This window comes from Canis aureus, chromosome 17, assembly GCF_053574225.1.
Source record: "Canis aureus isolate CA01 chromosome 17, VMU_Caureus_v.1.0, whole genome shotgun sequence".
Lineage (NCBI taxonomy): Eukaryota > Metazoa > Chordata > Mammalia > Carnivora > Canidae > Canis > Canis aureus.
In genome coordinates this window covers 27,974,420-27,997,976 of record NC_135627.1, presented here as the reverse complement: position 1 = coordinate 27,997,976, position 23,557 = coordinate 27,974,420, and the positions used below count along the sequence as shown (strand labels likewise).

The 23,557-nt window shown below is 36.9% G+C and overlaps 1 long non-coding RNA gene across 2 annotated transcripts in view; it reads left to right on the top strand.

The window, feature by feature from the left end:
* Positions 1–1,387: 1,387 nt before the first annotated feature.
* Positions 1,388–23,557, top strand: part of LOC144287486 (uncharacterized) — a 104,254-nt gene continuing 82,084 nt past the window's right edge. For both annotated transcript variants that reach the window (XR_013355271.1, XR_013355270.1), the window contains exon 1: positions 1,388–1,525. This is a non-coding gene — a long non-coding RNA (uncharacterized LOC144287486). The remainder of the gene's footprint in view (positions 1,526–23,557) is intronic.

The window sequence follows — 23,557 nt, the reverse complement described above, 5'->3', positions numbered from 1 at the left end:
TCTCACATTTTAAGTTGGAGAAAAACTGCTAGCTTTTTGGCCATTAGGAACACATGTTGAATCATTTTTCTGTGTGTAGCTAAATTTTCAGTCAATAAATAGCAAGAGCCCATAGAGATTAAATTTCAGAAATAATTATTGGGTAGTAGTTTATTTTTTATTTATTTATTTATTTTTTTGCATAGTAGTTTAAAAGCTGTTATTAACGTTTGTTAGCAATGTTGAAGTAAAATTTATTTAAATCAAAAGAGATTTACACTAGGAACTTATTAAAAACAATTTAATGAAAAAGGCATGAACAATAAATTTAGGAGACACTTAATTTTAATAAGAAAAGAGCTGTGAGAGTTTATAATTCTTATATTCCTGAACAATCTTTCTATTGTCCTTTTTCTTGCACTTACTCATGAATAAAAAAGGAAGAATTATGTTTCTTTTTAATGACATAATACATAAACACTATTTTAGTTACATATAGAAGAAAAATCTTAGGTAATTTTTTTAAGATTTTACTTATTTATTCATGAGAGACACAGAGAGAGGCAGAGACAGGCAGAGGGAGAAGCAGGCTCCTTGCGGGGAACCCGATGGGGGACTCCATCCCAGGACTCCAGGACCCCAGGACCCCAGGATCATGCCCTGAGACCATGGTGGATGCTCAGCTGCTGAGCCACCTAGGCATCCCTTTTAGGTATGTTTTAAAAAACAGTGAATCCAGTCAATATTTATGATTTGTATACCAGGTGAATATTTTCCTACAGAGCTAACATTAAAATAATAATACTTTCTGCTGTTCAAAAAATTCTTGAGGTAATTAAGTAAATGAGATTTAAATACATGTAGCTAAATTAAATTTAAATAATTGTTGAAGAGGGTATGGAGAAGATACCAAAGATAGTCAATATGTAAATCAAACAATTTTTTATATAATAATTGCTATAGGAATTCAGAGATGGGACAGATCACTTCAGATAGACTTGGTCCAGAATGGTGACAATTTTCAATAGGAAATCTATCTCATTCTAAATGTGCTTTTCTGGGCTAGAATGGGTAGATAAGCAGATAGTTATAGGCTGTTTTAAAATTTCTTGAATAAAAATATAGTTAGCTTGGAAACTTCATTTTTAAATATCAGCGTTAACTAGAAATGTAAATGGGCAATCAGACATTAAAAGCACTAAGATTTCGGTTGCCATTAATTAAAAAAAAAAAGATGTGAGATCTAAACTGTGTAGAAAGCAAAGAAGATTTAGATCAATAGAGAGGAAGATCTCTGCCTATTATGCATTTGGTGTATGTGGAACAACAAAAAATCTGAGAATACTTACATCAAGGGAGCAAATATGTTGGTTGAAGCAGTGACATCATAGAAAAAAATAGTTGACAATGAGCCCTGGGGAACTTGGAATGTTTGTTGGGGTCAGTGAAGAAAGACCTTGAACACCCAGAATGATTTAAGGTATCAGAATGAAGGGTCATGGATCAGATTTGGAAGAAATTGATGATATGGAAGAAAAACTAAAAGGTAAGATAATAAAGAATGATAATCTCTCATGGCTTCCTGACCAATGAGTGTCACTCTTCAAGGTACATTTTCGTGTGGCAGATGCATCCTAAGTGAGTTTACTCACAAGGCCTGTCATTGTAATCAGACCATTCAAAGCCAGTTTTTTTGTTTGTTTGTTTGTTTTGAGTGGGGGAGTAAATATAATGAAATGGTCAATTGCTGAGTGTGTGAATTTTGTATACTCTACTGATATCTGAAACACCAAAATCAGAAGTTCCACTTAAAAAATGAAAATGCAAAGGTATTCAAGAAGGGTTATCAGCTCAGACATATCTGTCACTTATACTTCAGTGTGAATGCTTTCTCTAAAACTCCCCAAAGAGTAAGAGAAGACACCATGAAAAGAGAAGTCATGGGGCAAACACAAAAAGAGATGCCGCACATTAATGTCAGCTTAATCTTCTACTGATTCCACGTGGGTAAAGACATGAGACAAGATTCTAGTGTGGGAGAATGAAATGTTGGAGACTGTCTACTGGTCCCAGTCATACTACCTCAATATTGTCTAAAGCCAGCCGATTACCAGTCCCCAAACTGCCTTGTTGGACGAAATTGCTTTTCCTATTTTAACAAAAATGGAATGGGATAATCAGTTGAGTGATTTCAGCATTAAACTACTCAGCTGCCTGCTCTCTAAAATGGAGGTCCTGGAGAATTGCCAGAAGGAAGAACGATTTTCATTTTATTACTATATTTTCTCTTTCATTTAGTCCTCTTGATCTGGGAAGGCCTGCCAATTCTTTTCAGTTCCCTGATCTAAATGTCACTTTTAAGGCAGTCTGGGTGGCTCAGCAGTTTAGCACTACCTTCAGCCCAGGGCCTGCTCCTGGGGACTGGGGATCGAGTCCTACATCAGACTCCCTGCATGGAGCCTGCTTCTCCCTCTGCCTGTGTCTCTGCCTCTCTCTCCTCTCTCTATGACTATCATGAATAAATAAATAAAATATTTTAAAAAAATAAATGTCATTTTTAGGGTATATATCTTGAGGGTCTACTGGATATTCTGAATATAGTTTAGAATTCTATTTAAAGATTTAACTTGCTTTTCACCAGGAAAGCTAGGCATCTTGTTTTAAATGTGCTTTCCTTGGAGAGAATAAATAGAGGATGATGTGTGAGTTTTGAAACTTCCTGACTAAAGATATTTGAAATATTCATTTTTGAAATATCATTGTTATCTGAAAACATAAAATGGCCACTGAAGTGTTAAAGTACAAGGATTTCAATAATTAATTCAAAAATACAGCTCTTAGTCAAGGTCTGGAATGATTTATGTGACTATTTAAAAAAATTACACATGGTTTTATTTTGTTAGTTCCTGGTTGTTATGAATTTGATTTTGCCCATGTTTGGTCAAGTTGATAAGTTTCTAAGAATTCTTCGACATTCCAGGCTTATTGTTTGTTAGGGGTTTGCCAAGTCACTGAGCACATAAGGCTGCTCATGGCAAAGTGTCTGCTTCAATATTTAGCATCAGATTCTCAAGTGGACCAGAATGACCAGCTGGAGAACACAAGATACTTGGCAGATATTTCAATCAGAATTATAAGTTATATGTGAAAACAAATATAAAAGCTTGACCAGATATAGGATGGTCAGCAATGAGGTCATTAAACTGATATAGGTGTGATATAAGTAAGGCCCAAGTGAAACACTGTATTAGATTTCTATGGCCATAATCATGCATCATAAAAAAACAAAATAAGGTGGTTTTGTTTTTGTTTTTGTTTTTTTAGCTTATAGGCCTGTGGATCAATAATTTAGCTGTGGCTCAGCGGGGCTATTCTCCTGGTTTTGACTGGACTTATTCATATATCCAGCTATTAGCTGGATTGACGGACACACTGGGGTGCCACAAATCTGTTATCCTCCAGGAGGCTTGCCTGGGCAGTTTCTCATGGCAAAAGGGCAGGAGTGAGAATGAGGACAAGTCAAGTCACGTGGCCTCCTAAGGTCAAGGCTCAAACTAGTACACTATTCACTTCTATTACATTTTATTCGCCCAAATAAGTCACAAAGCTAGCCCAGATTCAAGGAATGAGGACATAGACTTCTTATGGGAGAGGTTGCAAAGAGGTGACAATTGGACCATGAATGTGATAAATCCACCACAAAGCCCTGAACCCTAAGGACTGAATACTCTATCTCTAAGCTTCTATGTAGTTACAAATCAGTCTAGGTAATTCTTAAACTAGGATGATCCAGGCCACAGACATGAAGTTTGATTGAGGGTTGTTCTCCATGCAGAGTGATACGCAAGCACCTCTTTTAGATGTACAGTGGTGACTTACAATAAACAGAAAGAATGAGAGATTTACACATGTGTTATCATGAATATGAGCATGCTGTGAACTGGATATTTGTGCTCCCCCCAAATTCTAAAACAGAAATTGGTTCTCAGAGAGTGGGGTGCTGCTGTAACAGATATCTGAAAATGTGGACGTAGCTTTGGAACTGGGCAATGGGTAGAGGCTGGTAGAGTTTTGAGGTATCTGCTAGAAAAAACCTGCATTGCCTTGGTCAGACCATTGAGGGTGATTCTGGGAAGAGCTCAGAAAGAAAAGAGGAAAGCTGTAAAGGAAGCCTCAGTCTCCTTAAAGGACACCTGATTAATCCAGAAGAGAATGCTGGTAGAAAAACAGATATCTTGATGAGATCTCAGAAAGAACTGAGAAACATCTTATTGGAAAGTAGAGGAAGAGCCATTCTCATTATAAAGCGGCAAAGAATTTGGCTGAATTTATTCATGTCCTAGTGTCTTGTGGAAGGTGGAACTTGTGAGTGATGAAATTAGATATTTAGCACTGGAGCTGTTTCTAGGCAAAATGTTACATCAGAGGCCTGGATACTCTTGACAATGAAACAAGAGAAGAGAGAAATGATTCGCAGATGGAATTGTTTACCAAAAGGATAGTAGAATTTAAAGATTTGGAGAATTCTCAGCTTATCCTATTGTAAAGAAGGAGAAAGCCTGCTGTACTAAAGGGTGTGGTCAAATAACTATATGATAAAGAGATTAGTAAACCACATCCATAGAAAACAGAAGCTAAAGGGGCACCTGGGTGGCTCATGTCCAACTCTTGGTTTCAGCTCTGGTTATGGTCACATAAGATGTGCCTATCAGGGGGTCTCCTGGAGATTCTCTTCCTATTCTTCTCCTTTCGCCCCTGCCCCTGCACTCTCTCATTCTCTAAAATAAATAAATAAATCTTAAAAAAAAAAGAAAGAAAATAGAAGCTATTATTCAGGGCTATTGAAGAATGCAAAGAAGGGGCCATTGATGCATGTGGGACCTCAGCACACACTGCCCACTAAACATTGCTGGCTCCACTCCAGTGCCCCAGGATGGCTCTGGCAGGCCAGGTGGCCTCTCCCAACAGCAGGCCTTGGCGGTGTCCCTACTGCCATCTCTTCAGGTTTGCCTGCTAGGCTGCCTTCATCTAGATTTCAAGGGATGCAACTCAGATCAGAGCCACTGGGCACCTGACACTACCCCATAAGAATTGTGGGTATGGGGCCCCAGCCTAGGGGGAAGGTCCAACCTGCGAGCCAAGGTGAGAACTCCAGCCTAGCTGTGGAGACAGGGCTGCCCTGAGCCTCATGGGTCAACCCCTGCTCTCCAAAACCACAAGAGCAGGACTCCTCCTGCCCTGGTGGGTCAAAGAGCATAGTTCTTGAGCCTAAAGTGTCTTGGAACTTCCCCAGTCAGATTTGGTACTTGCTTGATAACATCACTCCTTTCTTATTTTCTAAGTCGCCCTTTTGGAATGGAACTGTCTGTCCTACACCTGTTCTACCATTGTGTTTTGAAAGCATATTACTTGTTTGATTTCACAGGTTTACTGCTAAAGAGCAATTTACCCCAGGATGAATTATATTTTAAGTCTTAAACTGTATCTGATTTAGATGATATTTTGGACTTTGGGCCTAGACTTTAGAGTTGATGCTGGAATGAGTTATAATTTTGGGGACTATTGCAATGGAATGAATATATTATGCATTCAAGAGGGACATGAATTTGGGGGGGGGGGCAGGGGTAGATGCTATGCATGAATATTTGTGTCCTCCCCAATTCATATGTTGAAATCTAACCCCCAGTGTCATGGTGTAAAGATGTGAGGCTTTTGGGAGGTGATTCAGTCATGAGGGTGGAACTGTCCTGAGTGGGATTAGTGCTCTTATAAAAGACAACTTAGAAAGCTCTCTTTCCTCTTGACCATGTGAGGTCAAGCAAAAAGATGACCATCTATGAATCAGGAAGCTGGTGCTCACTAGACACTGAATCTGCTGATGTCTTGATTTTGGATCCCCACACTTGAGAACTATGAAAAGTGAATGTTTGTTGGTTATGAGCCACGTGGTCTGTGGTATTTTTGTTAAAGCAGCCCAAACTAAGAGAGAATAATAAGATATTTATTAAGAATGTTAAAGATCAAGTATAATGAAGATATACTGATCATTACAAATGGTCTTGTTAAAAGGGAAAAAGAATAAAAAATTGAACTTTCAGGGAAAGTCATAGACCAGTGGTCAGAAATGCCTTATGTCCTTCATTGTATTGGTAAAGATGATCAATAATCATAATTTTCAAAAAGTCTTTTTGGGGATTGTAATGGCAGTATATTTGAGAGATTAGTTTTTCAAAAAATGTTTATTGGGTAGCTTTTACGTACTAAGCAGTGCTAGGGACAGAATTTATGAAGTTGAATGAGGTGACAGGGAAGCAATCGACAGTGACAGGAATTAATGAAGTGTTGGATATTTCCAGGCAATTGCTGTTTTCCCCTCTTCTTCACTTCTCTTAATATGTAATTTCTCCCTATTAGAGCACCCAGCCTCCCTCACTATGGTGTTTTGGAGGGCAGAAGGTGATGATCAGTGTGGTGATCATAAATCTACCAATTGTGTGGTGATCATAAAGCACTACCTGAAATAAATATCATTATACATCCCAGAAGATCCTTTCTGCTAAAAGTCCATGTATATTTACATTTCAAGTAAAATAAGTCTATAGAGCCAAGAAGGTGACCTGGAAGTGAATCCATCAACCCGCTATTTATTTATCTGATCTTGCTGGTTGCTATTCCTCTTACTGGCTCATCTATGTTCCTACTAGATTTATGTAAAGGATCAAGAACCTATCTATGTGGATGGCTTATTTTAGCCATGCAAGTTTTCAGTTCTTCTTTATATCCTATTGTCTTATGCTGATTTTATATCAGTTTATGAAGTTACTTGGTGCAGTCCTCTTTGAACACAGAAAGCTGTTGTCTCTAGTAGGTATTTCATTTCTAATATAATATGTAAACAATCTTTATTTTTGGCTTTTTAAACAGTGCTATTACAAATTGCAGCTTGTATTTCTGATGCGTTTCCCCAAATAAATCTTTGAAAATAAATCAGTGTGCTATTTCCCAAGCTTACATCATACAACCCTGACATTTGAATTATTGCAAAAATGTGTCTTGGAAATATTTCCAGTGTCTTTTTAGTCAGAGTTTCATAACCTAATCCCTACATGGTCAATTGCTAACTTCTTTGCATTGTTTCCTGTTTATAATTCTACAAAAAATATTTTAAGATTCTTGGTCTGCTCTCTTATAGCAAATGAGAGAAAGAAGTAAACATGCTTTAACACATAAAGATACAGGGATGTAAATATGCTACTGATTATTGTGTGCCTGAGGATCTTTCCTTTCCTCTTCAGGGTCTTTTGGAAAATCAGTGGACACCAGATAGCACCAAACAGACCTTTTCTATTCCCCTTTTTCATACTACATTTTTGCAGTTTTTCCTCTTAAGCATTAAATTTTCTATCTAGAACTTCTATTTTTTTAATACTATAAGTTTTTATCTAAATTCAAGTTAGTTGACATGTAGTATAATATTAGTTTCAGGAGTAGAATTTAGTGATTCATCACTTACATATAGTACCCAGTGCTCATCACAAGTGCCCTCCTTAATACTCACCACCCATTTAGCCCATCCCCCACCCACCTCCCTTCCAGCAACCCTCAACTTTTTCTCTATCATTAAGAGTCTCTTCTGGTTTGCCTCCCTATCTTTTTTTTTTTCCCCTTTCCCTTACGTTCATCTGTTTTGTTGCTTAAATTCCACATATGAGTGAAATCATGTGGTATTTGTCTTTCCCTGACTTATTTTGCTTAGCATAATACACTCTAGCTCCATCCATGTCATTGCAAATGGCAAGATTTCATTCATTTTTGATGGCTGAGTAATATCCCACCATATCACATCTTCTTTATCCATTTATCAGTTGTTGGACCTCTGGGTTCCTTCCATAATTTGGCTATTGTGGACATTTCTGGTATAAACATTGAGGTGACTGTGTCCCTTCAAATCAGTATTTTTGTAACCTTTGGGTAAATACCTAGTAGTGCAATTGCTGGGTTTAAGGTAGTTCTCTTTAACTCTTTAAACAATCTCCAAACTCTTTCCCAGAGTGGCTGTACCAGTTTGCTTTCCCACTAACAGTGTAAGAAGGTTCCCAGGAGCTTCTAATTCTCCTTGTCATCACATCTATAATTAGTATAATTTGGGAATCTTGGGTTTTGCTCTCTTTTGATTCTATTCCATATTTTGCTCTGCTTACCTTTCTTAATCAAGATCTTTAGTGCTGACATTTTATTCTGATTTACTTTCTTATGTCCAGTCTTTTTCTGTTGTCACTGCAAATGTTTTCTCATCCAGTCTCTTTGGTATTTCTTTATAGAATCATCATAGCATTCATTTGAAATATGAAGTAACTATTTTTTTAAATTTATTTATGATAGTCACACACACACACACACACACACACACACAGAGAGAGAGAGGCAGAGACATAGGCAGTGAAGTAACTATAAATCCTCATTTTAGGTGCTATATATAAAAAGGACCAAGGACAAGGTCTTGGGTGGTGTCACAGTCCATGACAGGCCCAGGATGGAGTTTAGAGTTCAAGTCCCACTCTTAGTCTGTGGCTGTCCCATTTAGTCTATAGTTTCCTTTTCTATAAAAGAGTGAGTCATTACATTTTGACTCCCAACTCTATTTTACCTTTATATAAATTCAGAACAGTAACCTTCAACCACATATTTAGTAAAACATTAGAACAGTTTTCAGGGCTTCTATTTTAAATATTTTACCACATGATACTCCTCCAAAGAAAGCAAAAGAAGCTCAAGTATGCTGGTTCAGGTCTGCTTGACTCAGCAAATTTCTGCAAATTAGATGATGTACAGAACCTTAGAGTATTTTTTTTAAGAAATAGCATATATTAACTGATTATTAGTCCTCAGAAACCCAGTCTTCCTAGGAACCAAACTGCTTCCAATTTGTTGGATTTTATTCTTTCAGTAATCAAGAATGTCCTCTTTTTTTGTCTCTTAGAATCCTCTGATGCTGAAGAAATCTTGAAGGGTTATCATTGGATTTCAATGGAATTAGAAGCTTACTGATTTGTTCATAAAGCCTCAGACAGGTTTAAAAATAGCCTACACTTGGTTAGCCAAACTACATCAAGGAAAGGGCATATGGTTATATCAGTTAGTGTGTTTTGTGAACAGCATTCATGTATAAATAGCTTTCATTTAACAGGAGGTTATAATTTCTATACATGCAGATACATCCTGAACCAGGCACATTTTGAGCATTATGCTTCCCCTCTTGGAGAATATAATGTCACATGAAACCACAGGAACAAAATAGAATTGACTTATAATTTTAGGGAGCTAATTCCTTAATATATTCCTGATGTTTGATTTCCAGTAAGTCATTAAGTTGTCCTGGATAGAATATGATTACTGTTCACCTGTATTTGGGGGGGTTGACTTCCTTATTTTAGCCAAAAAATGTGATTATCCCTTTTCTCTTGAGACATTTCAAGAAAGATACCATTGTAAGTATAAGGGAGAATGATTTTCAAACTAAGTTTTGCTCTTGATTTGAGTATAATCAAACTAACCAATGATTTATTTGAGGTAGTAGAATTTGCCATTGAGAAAGTGGTCCTGCCTTATTACTGCAAAAAAACCCAGGTGGTTGGTTTCTCCCACTCCACAGCACCTTTGGCACTACAGGTCCTTTTCTCCTTTTCCAAGGCATTGCAGCTCCATCACACCTAATATGTTTCAAGTACAAAAGTTAAATGTGTTTACAAATCTAGCTAATGTTCTAAAATTATGTGTGTGTGTTATTGTGTGCGTATGTGTAAACTACTCATTGACTAATTTTCCTGTAATCTTGGCACAGATCTTCTAAGTAACAAAATCACACATTCTAGATAATTCTGTGGTACCACGTTTCTGGCATAGATGAATAACTGTCCGCTTTTGAAGAGGACAGACCTGGATTTAAATCCCATTTCCAGCACTTGAAAATTAGGTATTTTTAGGCAAATGATGGTTAATTTTCTGTGTTAACTTCACTGGGTCATAAGGTACTTATATATTTGATCAAATACTGTTCTGGATACTTCTGTGAGAAAAAGTTTGAATGAGTTTGACATTTACATCAGTAGACTGAGTAAAGCAGATTGCCATCTCTAATCTGGGTGGGACTCATCAAATCAGTTGAAGACCTGAATAACCAAAAAAGCTGACTTTCCCCTAATAAGAGGAAATTCCTACTGCTTGATTGTCTTAAGGCTGTGACATTGTTTTTTTTTTTTCTTTCTGTCTTCAGACCTGAACTGAAACATTGGCTTTTCTTGGGTCTTGAGCCTGCAGGCCTTTGGACCAGAATTATGCTCTAGGTTCTTCTTGTGAGTCTCCAGGTGGTTGACTGCAGATCTTGGAACTTGTCAATTTCCATAGTCATGTGAAGTAAATTCTTTATAATAAACCTCTTTCCATACATTCAAATATATATTTATATTATATATATTTAAATATTATATAATGTATAATTATTTATATATATATATATATATATATATATATATATTCTGTTTCTCTGGAGAACTCTGATTCATGTGGCAGGCTACCCAATCTTTTGCAGCCGTGATTTTGTTACATATGAAAGAAGGGTAATATTACCCATTTTATGAGGTTATTGTAAGGTTAATGAGATCAGGATGGCAAAGTACCTTGCACAAAGTAAGTATTTATTAAACAGTAACTGTATTATTATAATGATTAGTTTTCACAGCACAGAACTTTTCTTAAGGCCCTATTCTTGAAGGAAACAGTTGTAGCTTGTCCAGTTTTTTTCTTCTTTCAATCTTTCCTTCCAACTGCAGAGAGATAAAGCTTCCTGCAGTTAACTTCCTTTTGAATTCTGGCAGAGTACTGTTCATATCCTGTTGTCACCTCTTTCAAAATTCCTGGCCAAAAAAAAAATTTCTGGCCAAAAATTTTTCTTACGAAATTCTTTAATTCAGCAAAGCAGCTAATGATCCATTCATTGGTAATATTCTTGATTCCCGTTTTCTGTCTCCCCAGGCTCCAACTTGTTTTGAACCTACCACTCAGGATTAAGGCACCTGGCCTGACCTGTATGTAACAGTCATTTCTTGGGTCTGGACAGCAGACATTCCCATGGAAATTTGGGCCTTTCTGATTTGGGGCCAGGATCTAGATGTGATTGGAAGATATAGGTTGGGTGAGAGATTTTAGGTCAGATGTGTCATGTCAAATACTCAAAGTAGAGGGATGTGCTCTATAAGTCCCTCTAAGGTATGCTCTTTTTCTTCTTAATTTTAACTTCTCTCGTCTCTCTGATTACCCCTTCCTTATTACACACACACACACACACACACACACACACACGGAATGCTACAGTGAGAAGAGTTCGCGCTTCTATCAAGGTAGGAAGACAGGGAAAAAAGAAACACACACAGACACTATTATCTATTCTTCTACCTTTCTCTGGCTTGACTTTGTATGTGTGTGCAGCCATACTGTGCTTATAAGGTGTGACTGGGCAAGCACTCAACCTCTCCACTTTCGTTTCCTCAACTATAAGGTGGTTCAAGTAATACCTACTCCTGGGACTGTGGGGAAGTGAAATAATACAATATATACAAAATGTCTTGTATTTTGACTACTACAGAGTAAGTGTACCATGAATTACAATTATTGCTATTATGTGATTTAGATAGAATGCCCTATGAGTGCCATGGTGAGGAGACAGAGGGAGATTACGCCAGAGAGATGCGGGGCAATACAAACTTGTCAAATTAATGTGGGTAAAAACTATAGTTGAAGTAGACGATACTTTCATACATCAAAAATGTGTGTTTTGCCATCACTTTCTCTCCATGTATATATCTATATCAATTTAAAGAGCAGACCAAGGTTAAAGATTGGGCTGTATGGCCAAACACAGGCAGTAGGCAAGAAGAAGTACTAGAAATGATTTGTAGGAATCCAGTACGGCTAAGAGGGAGCAGAGTGAACTATAGTCCAGGTATGGCAAGACCGGATTAAACCGTGGGCAAAGCCCTGAAGGATGACAGGCTGGCAAGCTTGCAAATTGTCACAGCCAAGTGTGAGGAGATATCTCACTGTGGTTTGATTTGCATTTCCCTGATGATTAGTGATGTAGTGCACTTTTTCTTTTGGTAGTGAACCTTTTTATAAAGTACTAAACGGGTGTTAGTAGCCATTTGTATATCTTCTTTGGAAAAAGAATGTTAGTTCCCTTGCCCAATTTTTAAATTTTAAACAATTATTTAATTAATTAATATTATTATTTTGTTTTGGAGTTGTATGAGTTTCTTATATATTTTGGATATTACCCCCCTATCAGATATATTATAATTGTAATTATTTTCTCCCATTCTGTTGGTTCTTTTTTCATTTGGTGATTGTTTCTTCTGCTGTGAAGAGACTTTTAGTTTGATGCAGTCCCTTTTGTTGATTTTTGCTTTTATTGCTTGAGTTTCTGGCATTATATTAAAAAAAAAAAACACATTGCCAATACCAATGTCCAGGAGCACTTTCCCTATGGTTTCTTCAAGGAGTTTTATGGTTTCAGGTCTTATGCTTAAGTCTTGAATCCTTTTTGAGTGAACTTTGTGAGTGATGTGAAATAGAGATCTAATTTCATTTTTATGCATGTGTTTATCCATTTTTTCCCGACATCATTTATTGAAGAGACCATCCTTTCCCCACTGAGTATTCTTGGCTTCCATGTCAAATAAGTTTTTGACATGCAGTGTTTATTTCTGGACTCTTCGTTCTTTTCCTTTGGCCTCTGTGTTTGTTTTTATGCCAGTACTATACTGTTTTGACTACTATGGCTTTGAAATTAGGAAGTGTGATGTTTCCAGCTTTCTTCTTTCTCAGAATTGTGGGGAGATGTTAGTCAAAGGGTACAAATTTGCAGTTAGTAGATGAATAAATTCTGGATTGTGATTATAGTTAACAACACTATATTACATACTTCAAAGTTGCTAAGAGACTAGATTCTAAATGTTCTTACCACAAAAAAGAAATGAAAATTATATGAAATGATGATGCTAGCTAATGTTTCACTGGTAATTATACATATTGCAATATATGTGTTTGAAATCAACATGTTGTACACCTTAACCTACTTAATGCTCTATGCCAATTATAGCTCAATAAAAAGAAAAATTGTCACAGCAAGAGCACAATGGACCATGGGTGCTCAAGCATTGACTACTTGTCCTTTTCCTTGATGGCAGCACCCATATAGCCAGGGTGGAGATGGTTGACTGTTATGTGAGGGGACCAACCAGGTTTTCTGGATCACACAGCTAGCCAGATAATTAGAATTTGATACCAGCACTTTCAAACACCAGCTGCTCTGCAGAGCAAGCTTTTTACCACATCCCACATTCCTATAGCACACACTTTCTAAGGAATCTTCAGGAAAGAGGATATACTTGAGCTAACTTTTGAATAGCATTCCCAGCAGAGGGCTCTAAATTGGAGAGCACAGCATGTTTGAGAAGTTAGAGCAGAAGGTGTCTGAGTGTAGGCATAAAGTGGGCATGATCATGGAAAAGGAGCTTTGAAAAGAGTGCAACTTAAAGCTAATAAATAGAAGTGTTACTCTGGAGTTCTGGAGTTATTAAGGAGATCATTAGAATATGTTAAGCAGAATCACATGATGAGATTTGTGTTTGAATGAGTAACGAATGAATTGGAAGAGAATTAAGCCAGAAATTAGTAGATCAATTAGGAAATATTTCAAGAAATGGTAAGAAATGGTAACAAATCCAATTTAGGAAATATTTGTAATGGAGCAAAGACGAACAAGGGATGGCTTTGACAGATATTAAGGACAGTCAGTGTAGAGTAAGTGAGTGAGAGGGAAGAGTCATTAAATGAGATTACAAGGGAGGAGAAGTATCTTCTGCTACCAAAAGTTCAGCAGTTGGCTTGAGACACTGCTGTATCAGGAGAGTTTTGGCAGATAATGTGCACCTTAGAACTTAGCCTGTTTTATAGATTTCTAGAAGAAATTCAGTTCTTGGTCTTTCTACTCTGTGAAGTAGAGGGATACCATCAGATCATACTAAATAGGGTTACAAAGGCAAATACACCTTTGCACTCGAATTATACAGTTTCTGAGTCACTGCCAGATATAGAGTTGAACTCTAAAGCTATATTTTGTTCAAATTCATTGTTTTACAATAGATCATTTTTTAATATTGAAGATGAGAGCTTCGTTTAAAAATATCATGCTAATCAAATACACAGGCCATTCTATTGTACTGTGGTATGCCTATAGGCACCTATTCAGTTAACATGCTCTATACATATTCTTTAAGAAAACAGCTCCATCTGCTGTGATATACCCAGGAAAACTAATTATTTTTGTAGGTGTTGAAATGAATATATACTTAGCTTTATCTTAGTATGTGTTTGTGATTAAATGTTATTGAGCATTAAGAAATAAAACCCTTTATAACCCTTTTTCTTAAATATAATGCAGCATGATATCGAACTTAATACCCTAATTGCACACTAACAAGAGATGCTTTTACAATTACTTCAATGTTTGCAAGGTTATGACTCACAAACAAATTACTTTCATGGCTGGGTTGCGTTTATACAAGACAAGGTGTGAATTTTAAAAATGGATCAACAAGATGGGACAGATTTAGGTGTGGACATATTTACGTAACATGTTTAAATATGGGAGAAGAGAAGCAGAAAAACAAATACCTCTTTTGGCATGTTCAGTACTTAAAGAAGAATTTGTGCACTATTGTATTAAAAAACATTTATGAAGATTGAATGAAAATTGGCATCAGGCAGGATTCTGGTAAAAAGGTCTTTAGTTAGAGTAAACTGAAGGCTAGTGACACCTTAAAGCCTTAAGATAATATGGAAACACGCCACTTGCAAATCCTTCATTTGCAACGGATGGAATGCAAACTCATTCCAAATGGCAGGCCACTCAACAGTGGCAAATGAAATTAAACCCATAATGATAGTATGAGTTTGTAAAAAGAAAAAAAAAAGAAATAGACAATTCAAGAAATTAAAATGGGATATTATTATTGTTTCACATCTAGTAATGCACCTTATTCATAGGTGATGCTCTAGCTCATTCTAATTGTCATTTATACTTTTCATTTTATGATGATTTCCTATTTTGCAAATGTAACCCTGTTATTGTTATGCATTTTACCCACATCTGACTTCTGTATTCCTCAGATAGATTGTAAGGGCAGATACTATGTCTAAGGCACTTCTTACATACAATAGGCTCTCTTAAGGGTTGACAAGGTCTTAGATAATTCTTCCAGAACACTTAACAAGGGTCAAAAACCTGAGTCTTTTCTGTGGTTCTGAAACCATACCAAATGTCTTTTAATCAACTCTGCCCACGGGTAAGGCCAGTGTGCTCAAATGCAATCTCTGAGCAAGTTCAGAATTGTGCAGTGACTAGAATGCTATGCATTACCATTTATATTACAGCTAAATTGGTCTTATTAAGAGATTAGCTATAGGACAAAAGATAACTCCCAGAAGCTTAAGAGTTCTCTTTTAAAATGTATCTCAAAGGAGGAACCTAGAAAAAAATTATCATCTGCTAATAAAATATTTAATTGGGGGGGTTACATAACAAAGGAGCCAGGACATACTATATGGATGTGTATCTTAGTAAATATTTCTAACTCTGTGTGTGTGTGCATTTCTTATGCAATATATACTATTATTATTATGCCTATATTTAATTCTAGTATTCTTACATGGGCAAAATCAACTAGATGCCTACACTATATTTCACTTCTTTTAAGATTTTTTAAAATATATTTGAGAGAGAGAGAAACAAGTGGGGGGAAGAATAGAGGGAGAGAATCTTTCAAGCAGACTCCCGGCTGAGTGCAGAGCTCATTATGGCGCTCCATCCCATGACCCATGAGATCATGACCTGGGCCAAAACCAAAAGTTGGATGCTCAACCGACTGAGCCCCTAGGCATCCCACATCATATTTTACTCTTTTTGAGATTTCTGTTACTAATAATTAGAGAATGATTTAAAATTATCATGGCTCAAATCTTGATCCAGAATTTCCGGGATTCCAATTCCATCAGTAGGTGATTAGTGGCATCTTCTAGGGAGCTTTTATAGAAAACAACTTCTTCTTCCCCAGAAATACTTAGCAAAGGATTGTGATACAAATGCTCTTCCCCTGGGATTACTGGGATCCTCTGAACTCCCTGTCATTCTTGTGGGGTTCTCAGAGACAATGATCCTTACTTCCTCCTTTGGCTTAGAGTTGTTTCTCTCAGCATTTCTAGAGCACACAGCTAATATCAGTGCTCTCAGGCACAGATTCACAAGCTTCTTTCAAGGACTAATTCCACAGAAAACTTTCTAGGAATCCTTGGAGATTGCCTCCAGAGTATAAATTTTCCTGATGACTGCAGGATATTATCCAAATGATCTCTCAAATGCTCTTCACAGGTGCTGCATTGCAAAGCTATGTAAACCAGAAGTGTCTAGAAGCTGTACCAAAATCTGTGAGATATTATGAACATCACCTTCTTTATCTCCCATTTCCACATAGTCAATCCGATTCGTTCCACCTACACAGCAGTCTCTTTGATCTCTTCATCCCAAGCATCTTCACCATAGCTGAGCTACCTCTACGTGGATCTTGTAAAAACCTCCTCTTTAATTTTCCCACGTGTACTACTGATGCCCTCAGATCAGTCTTCATACAATAATCAAAATATCTTTATAATAGTACACATTTATTTTATTATTTTTCTAATTAAAACACTTTCAAGGACTTCTAATTGCTCTTTAGATCCAAAATCCTTAATGTGGTCTATAAAGCTCTATGGGATCTGAGACCAGCCACCTCAATAGCTTCATTTCTCTTTCTCTCTCTCTTTTAGATTTTATTTATTTATTCATGAGACACACAGAGAGAGGGGCAGAGACAGGCAGAGGGAGAAGCAGGCTCCCTATGTGGAGCCTGATGTGGGACTCGATCCCAGGACCCTGGGATCACAACCTGAGCCAAAAGCAGATGCTCAACCACTGAGCCACCCAGGTGCCCCAACAGCTTTATCTCTTGCAATGCTCTCTTGAGCTGTGATCTCTGGTCATCTTCCCATATTGTCTTCTTGTCTGCCTCAGGATCCTCACACATGCTCTTCCCTGTTTGGAAAATACTTTTCTGCACTCTTCCATCCACTCCTTTATCCAGCTATTCCTACTAATCCTTCACAATTTAACTTAAATGTCCTTAATTCAGGTAGTCCTTCACTGACCTCAGTTCACATCTTTTGAATAGGTAGGGTCACCAATTGTTTACGTTCAGCATAATATATGTCATTAACCAGCCATCACTGACATTAACTGTTTTATATTTATATTCTCTTTTAGACTTTAAACTTCAAATAAGCATGGACTATATCTTGATCTTGTTTACAATGTTTATAACACCATTTTCTCTATGCTTACCTTGGAGTATTACATCCAGTAGGTGTTCCATAAAAATCTATCACTTGCTAGGTGTCCCTGGAAGTACCTGTTTAGCCTTTAGTTCAATAAAGTAAACTTGAACAATAACACTAATAAAATTCTGATTATAGTATTAAGACTTGGGGCACATGAACAATTCTAATTTTTTTTTTGGTATGGGTAAAATTATTCACATTAATAACTTGCTTCTGGAAAATTATGTCTTTTCCTTTTAATCGCATATGATACCTGAACAATATATAGATGGATAATTGGTTAATTCTTAATAAATGCTTAAAGGGCTTTCCACTGCCCTAATGCTTTGTTTTCTTCAGTATATGTGGGGATGTAGAGCAAAAATAAAACATTACTTGATTGTTTTCTTGGTTTAATTTTGACCTCTGTTATAAGGGAAAAGAGGGAAACTGGGTGGAGAAAATTCAGAGGAGACCAACCATGAGCGACTCCTAACTCTAGGAAACAAAGGGCTGCAGAAGGCAAAGAGGGTGGGGAGGATGGACAACTGGGTGATGGGCATTAAGGAGGGCTCTTGATGGAATGAGCACTGGGTGTTATACTACACTTTGGCAAATTGAATTTAAATAAAAAATTAAAAAAATAATTTTGACCTCTGAAGTTAAAAATTATAGGTCCAAAACCATGTTTTTGGTCTTATATATGGCTAAAGTTTTACCTATTTAATAATGGTGATCTTTTTGTAATCTCTTTTTGGATTTGGATTATGAGTTTTAAAACTTTGTCATATAGTCTGAAATGGTGTCTATAAATGATGAAAGAAAAACCACAGGAGTCACATCTGCTCCTGCACTTGACTCAAGTCATACTTACCACTTGTATTGATTGTACTGATTGCAAGATGTACTTGGACTTGTACTCAAGACTGGATTTTTACAGTTACTGCTAATTAGATTTCTCTCATGTTTCTTTTTGAACTATATGTTATAAGAGAAACTCAGAAATATATCTTATTTCTCTTTTCTTTATATCATCTTTCAAAGATTTTCTTCATATCATCTTTCAAAGATTTCAAATGAACAAAGTTAATAATAAGAGTAATTTATATATTATCACATGTTTACTAATTCAGAATGAAATAAAGATGAACACATCCTGTGATTTTTTTATTCTGGATTTCATTTTATTTTCAGCCTCTCAACATATGGATGTTGAAATCTGTGCTTGGGTATAGATTTAGTGCTTCTTTTTGAAAAAAATGTGATTGTTGGGTAAAGTCTGACAATGATTTATTTCTCTGGTTTATTTTTTTTAAGATTTTATTTTTTTATTCATGAGAGACACAGAGAGAGAGAGGCAGAAAAATAGGCAGAGGTAGAAGCAGGCTCCATGCGGGGAGCCCAGTGTGGGACTTGATCCTGGGACTTCAGGATCATGCCCTGGGCCAAAGGCAGGCACTAAACCGCTGAGCCATGCAGGGATCCCTATTTCTCTGGTTTAAACCTAAGAAGTTTCCTCCAGTTACTTATTTTATTTTTTTTAATTTAGTTAATTAACTTATATATAAATATGTTCTCATTGCAAAAGATGTAAATAAGACAGATAAAACAAAAGTCATTTTTGGTAGCTTCATCTACCTCCTATCACTTGCTTTCTCAGCATTGACCATGAGTAGATATTTGATATATGCTTTTGCTAAACTTTAAGACACATTTTATACAGATATGTACATGCAAAACAAAAGAAATAGTCAATTTTTAAAACATGAACAATATTATATGTATTGAAATGTAATGTTCTCTTTATAGAATCTCTGGGAGTTCATTGAATGTCTTCACACCCTATAAATTACTGCTTACTTTTCTACAGTTTGACCATTCAATGGTTGATGAACATTTATGTTTGCTTCGTACAGTCGTGTTACACAGAAAACCTTGTTCATGCCTTTTGCCTTTCATGAAGATATCGGCCTATTATTGGGTAGAAGGAAATCTGTGTGTGTGTGTGTGTGTGTGTGTGTGTGTGTTGTGATGTTTTATTTTATTAATACAGACAAACGCCATCCATATTGTCCCTAACAATTTACATTTTAATCCAGAGTTTATAAGAATATCTATCTTGGGGTGCCTGGGTGGCTCAGTGTTTGAGTATCTGCCTTCAGCCCAGGTCGTCATGATCCTGGGGTCCTGGGATTGAGTTCTGCATCAGGCTTCCCACAAGGAGTCTGCTTCTCCCTCTGTCTATGTCTCTGCCTCTCTTTCTGTGTGTCTCTCATGAGTAAATAAATAAATACAACTTTAAAAAGAAGAATATCTATCTTTACACATATTCATTGATACTATAATTTTAATATTTTTTCCAATGTAATGAGTGAAAAATGGTGTGTATTTTATTTTCATTTTCTCTATTCTTAGTCAAAATTCTTTTGTAGATGTATTGACATTTTTATTTCCTCTTGTGTATTTTGATGCACATTTTTTTTTTCTGTTGGGTTCAGTTAATTCCTTTTTTTAAATATTAAATTATAGGAATTATTGAGGTATTTTGGATGTTATATATATTTCAAATACTTTCATTTCAATTTTTCCTTTTAAAAAAGTTTATTTTCTTATGTAGAAATTTTTATAATGTGGTAACATGTATCAATTTCTACCTTGTGTCTCCGTATTTTGTGTTGTCATTAGATCTTCTCTTTCCAAAGTTACAATAATGTCAACATATATAATCTTTTTCTCCTTTAATTTTGTTTTTTATATTTGTCTTCTATAACTTATCTGGGATATATCTTCATGTATAATGTGGTAGCCTAGGTCCTATCCTAGTCTAATTTTTTTTTCCTAGTCTAATTTTTTTACAAAAAATAGATACCTCTAGAATTATTTCAACAGACTGGAATAGCAAATGTAAAGGATTTAGTATGACATCATCAGTTATTTTATTGTAGTTTAAGCATGATTTTAAAAATTATCAACTTATGCGGCGCTTAGGTGGCTCAGTCAGGTAAACGATGGATTCTTGATTTTGGTTGAGGTAATGATCTCAGGGTCATGAGATTTAGCTCTGTGAGGAGCTTTGCACTCACCAGGGATTCTGCTTGGGACTCTCTCCCTCTTTTTCTGCCCCTCCTCCAACTCACAGATTATCTCTCTCAAATAAATAAATAAAACTAAAAAAAACCACACCAACTTTATTGTATGTAAACTTAAAGCTTTCCAGATCTTGTCAACTTGATTTAGATATCTTCAATAATAAGCATTTGAATGACCCAAAATGTTTATTACCTACAGAAGTTTACTTTGAAATGTAATAAAAAGAAATAAAATTTTTATCTCAATGATTTGTAAGAGTCTAAGATCTATCCTGTAAACATTGCAGGTTATGAAAAAATTTACCAGCTTTTGAGGCTTTTAAAGGTCTGGCAACTAGCCCTTTATCTGATACATCATTTGCAAATATCTTCTCCCATTCTGTAGGTTGTCTTTGAGTTTTGTTGACTGTATCCTTTGCTGTGCAAAAGCTTCTTATCTTCATGAAGTCCCAATAGTTCATTTTTGCTTTTGTTTCTTTTGCCTTTGTGGATGTATCTTGCAAGAAGTTACTGTGGCCGAGTTCAAAAAGGGTGTTGCCTGTGTTCTCCTCCAGGATTTTGATGGAATCTTGTCTCACATTTAGATCTTTCATCCATCTTGAGTTTATCTTGTGTCTGGTGCAAGAGACTGGTCTAGTTTCATTCTTCTGCATGTGGATGTCCTATTTTCCCAGCACCATTTACTGAAGAGACTGTCTTTCTTCCAGTGGATAGTCTTTCCTCCTTTGTCAAATATTAGTTGACCATAATGTTGAGGGTCGACTTCTGGGTTCTCTATTCTGTTCCATTGATCTGTGTGTCTGTTTTTGTGCTAGTACCACACTGTCTTGATGACCACAGCTTTGTAGTGCAACCTGAAATCTGGCATTGTGATGCCCTCAGCTATGGTTTTCTTTTTAAAATTCCCAAGATCTATAAAGAACTTATTAAACTCAACACCAAAGAAACAAACAATCCAATCATGAAATGGGCAAAAGACATGAAGAGAAATCTCACAGAGGAAGACATAGACATGGCCAACAAGCACATGAGAAAATGCTCTGCATCACTTGCCATCAGGGAAATACAAATCAAAACCACAATGAGATACCACCTCACACCAGTGAGAATGGGGAAAATTAACAAGGCAGGAAACCACAAATGTTGGAGAGGATGCGGAGAAAAGGGAACCCTCTTACACTGTTGGTGGGAATGTGAACTGGTGCAGCCACTCTGGAAAACTGTGTGGAGGTTCCTCAAAGAGTTAAAAATAGACCTGCCCTACGACCCAGCAATTGCACTGCTGGGGATTTACCCCAAAGATACAGATGCAATGAAATGCCGGGACACCTGCACCCCAATGTTTCTAGCAGCAATGTCCACAATAGCCAAACTGTGGAAGGAGCTTCGGTGTCCAACGAAAGATGAATGGATAAAGAAGATGTGGTTTATGTATACAATGGAATATTACTCAGCCATTAGAAATGACAAATACCCGCCATTTGCTTCGACGTGGATGGAACTGGAGGGTATTATGCTGAGTGAAATAAGTCAGTCAGAGAAGGACAAACATTATATGTTCTCATTAATTTGGGGAATATAAATAATAGTGAAAAGGATAGAGGGGAAGGGAGAAGAAATGGGTGGGAAATATCAGAAAGGGAGACAGACCATTAGAGACTCCTAACTCTGGGAAACGAACTAGGGGTGGTGGAAGGGGAGGAGGGCGGGGGGTGGGGGTGACTGGGTGGCGGGCACTGAGGGGGGCACTTGATGGGATGAACACTGGGTGTTATTCTGTATGTTGGCAAATTGAACACCAATAAAAAATAAATTTATTATAAAAAAAATAAAGGTCTGGCAGCTAAAGAATAGGCATGTGAGAGTTGATCTCCAGGGAGAAAGTGATATGGAGGAAAGTCACTAATGATTTAAGGAGAGAACTGGTAGTGATAGTTTGAAAAAGGAATAAGAGCTGGATATATGTGACAATGGAAAATTTTCTTGCTAGTATGTACAGATGGATTTGTCATGATTAACTCCAACTGCTAATGGGAAAGTTGCTATGTTACTTCTCCACCTTACTGAAACTTTCTTCCTTCAGTTAAAAAAGCAATTGCTATTGGGGTGCCTGGGTGGCTCAGTCAGTTAAGCATCTGACTTCAGCTCGGGTCATGATCCTGGGATCCTGGGATGGAGCCCCAAGTTGGGCTCCCTGCGCAGTGGAGAGTCTGCTTTTTCCTCTCCTTCTCCCTCTTCCTCATCCTCTGATCCCCCACCTCAAATAAATAAATAAAATCTATAAAAAGAGAGCAATTGCTACTAATTTGCATTTCAAGAGATATTATAGGAGCAGGAATGAAGAATAAGCAGAAAGAGAAGATAGTGATTTGAGATAGAAGTTCTAAGCAGAAAAACCATGGAAGATAGGAGTTCAGATACAGTCCTTTCTTTTTCTTTTTCTTTTTTTTTAAGATCTATTTATTTATTTTCAAGAGTGGGGGTGAGAGAGATAGAGGGAGGGGAAACAGAAACCCAAGAGACTCCCCAATGAGCGTGGAGCCTGACCTGGCACTCAATCTCATGACTCTGAGATCAGACCTGAGCTGGAACCAAGAGTCAGTCAGTTGCTCAAATGGCAATCAGTCACTCCTGATATCTCTTTTAAAATTATCTGCATGTAGGGGATCCCTGGGTGGCTCAGTGGTTTGGCGCCTGCCTTTGGCCCAGGGCGCGATCCTGGGGACCCGGGATCAAGTCCCACGTCGGGCTCCTGGTGCATGGAGCCTGTTTCTCCCTCTGCCTGGGTCTCTGCTTCTCTCTCTCTCTCTCTCTCTGTGACTATCATAAAAAAAAAAAAATTTAAAATTATCTGCATCTAACCCTTTAGCAAATCCAGCCATTTGGACATTTGATATACATTCAAAGTATGTAATAAAGTCCTCTTCTCTCACACCATTTACTCTGTCAAAACCACCATCATCTTCCATTTGGGCCATGGCAAAAGCCTTGTCAGTCTTTTTGCTTCTCTTCTTGCTCCTCCT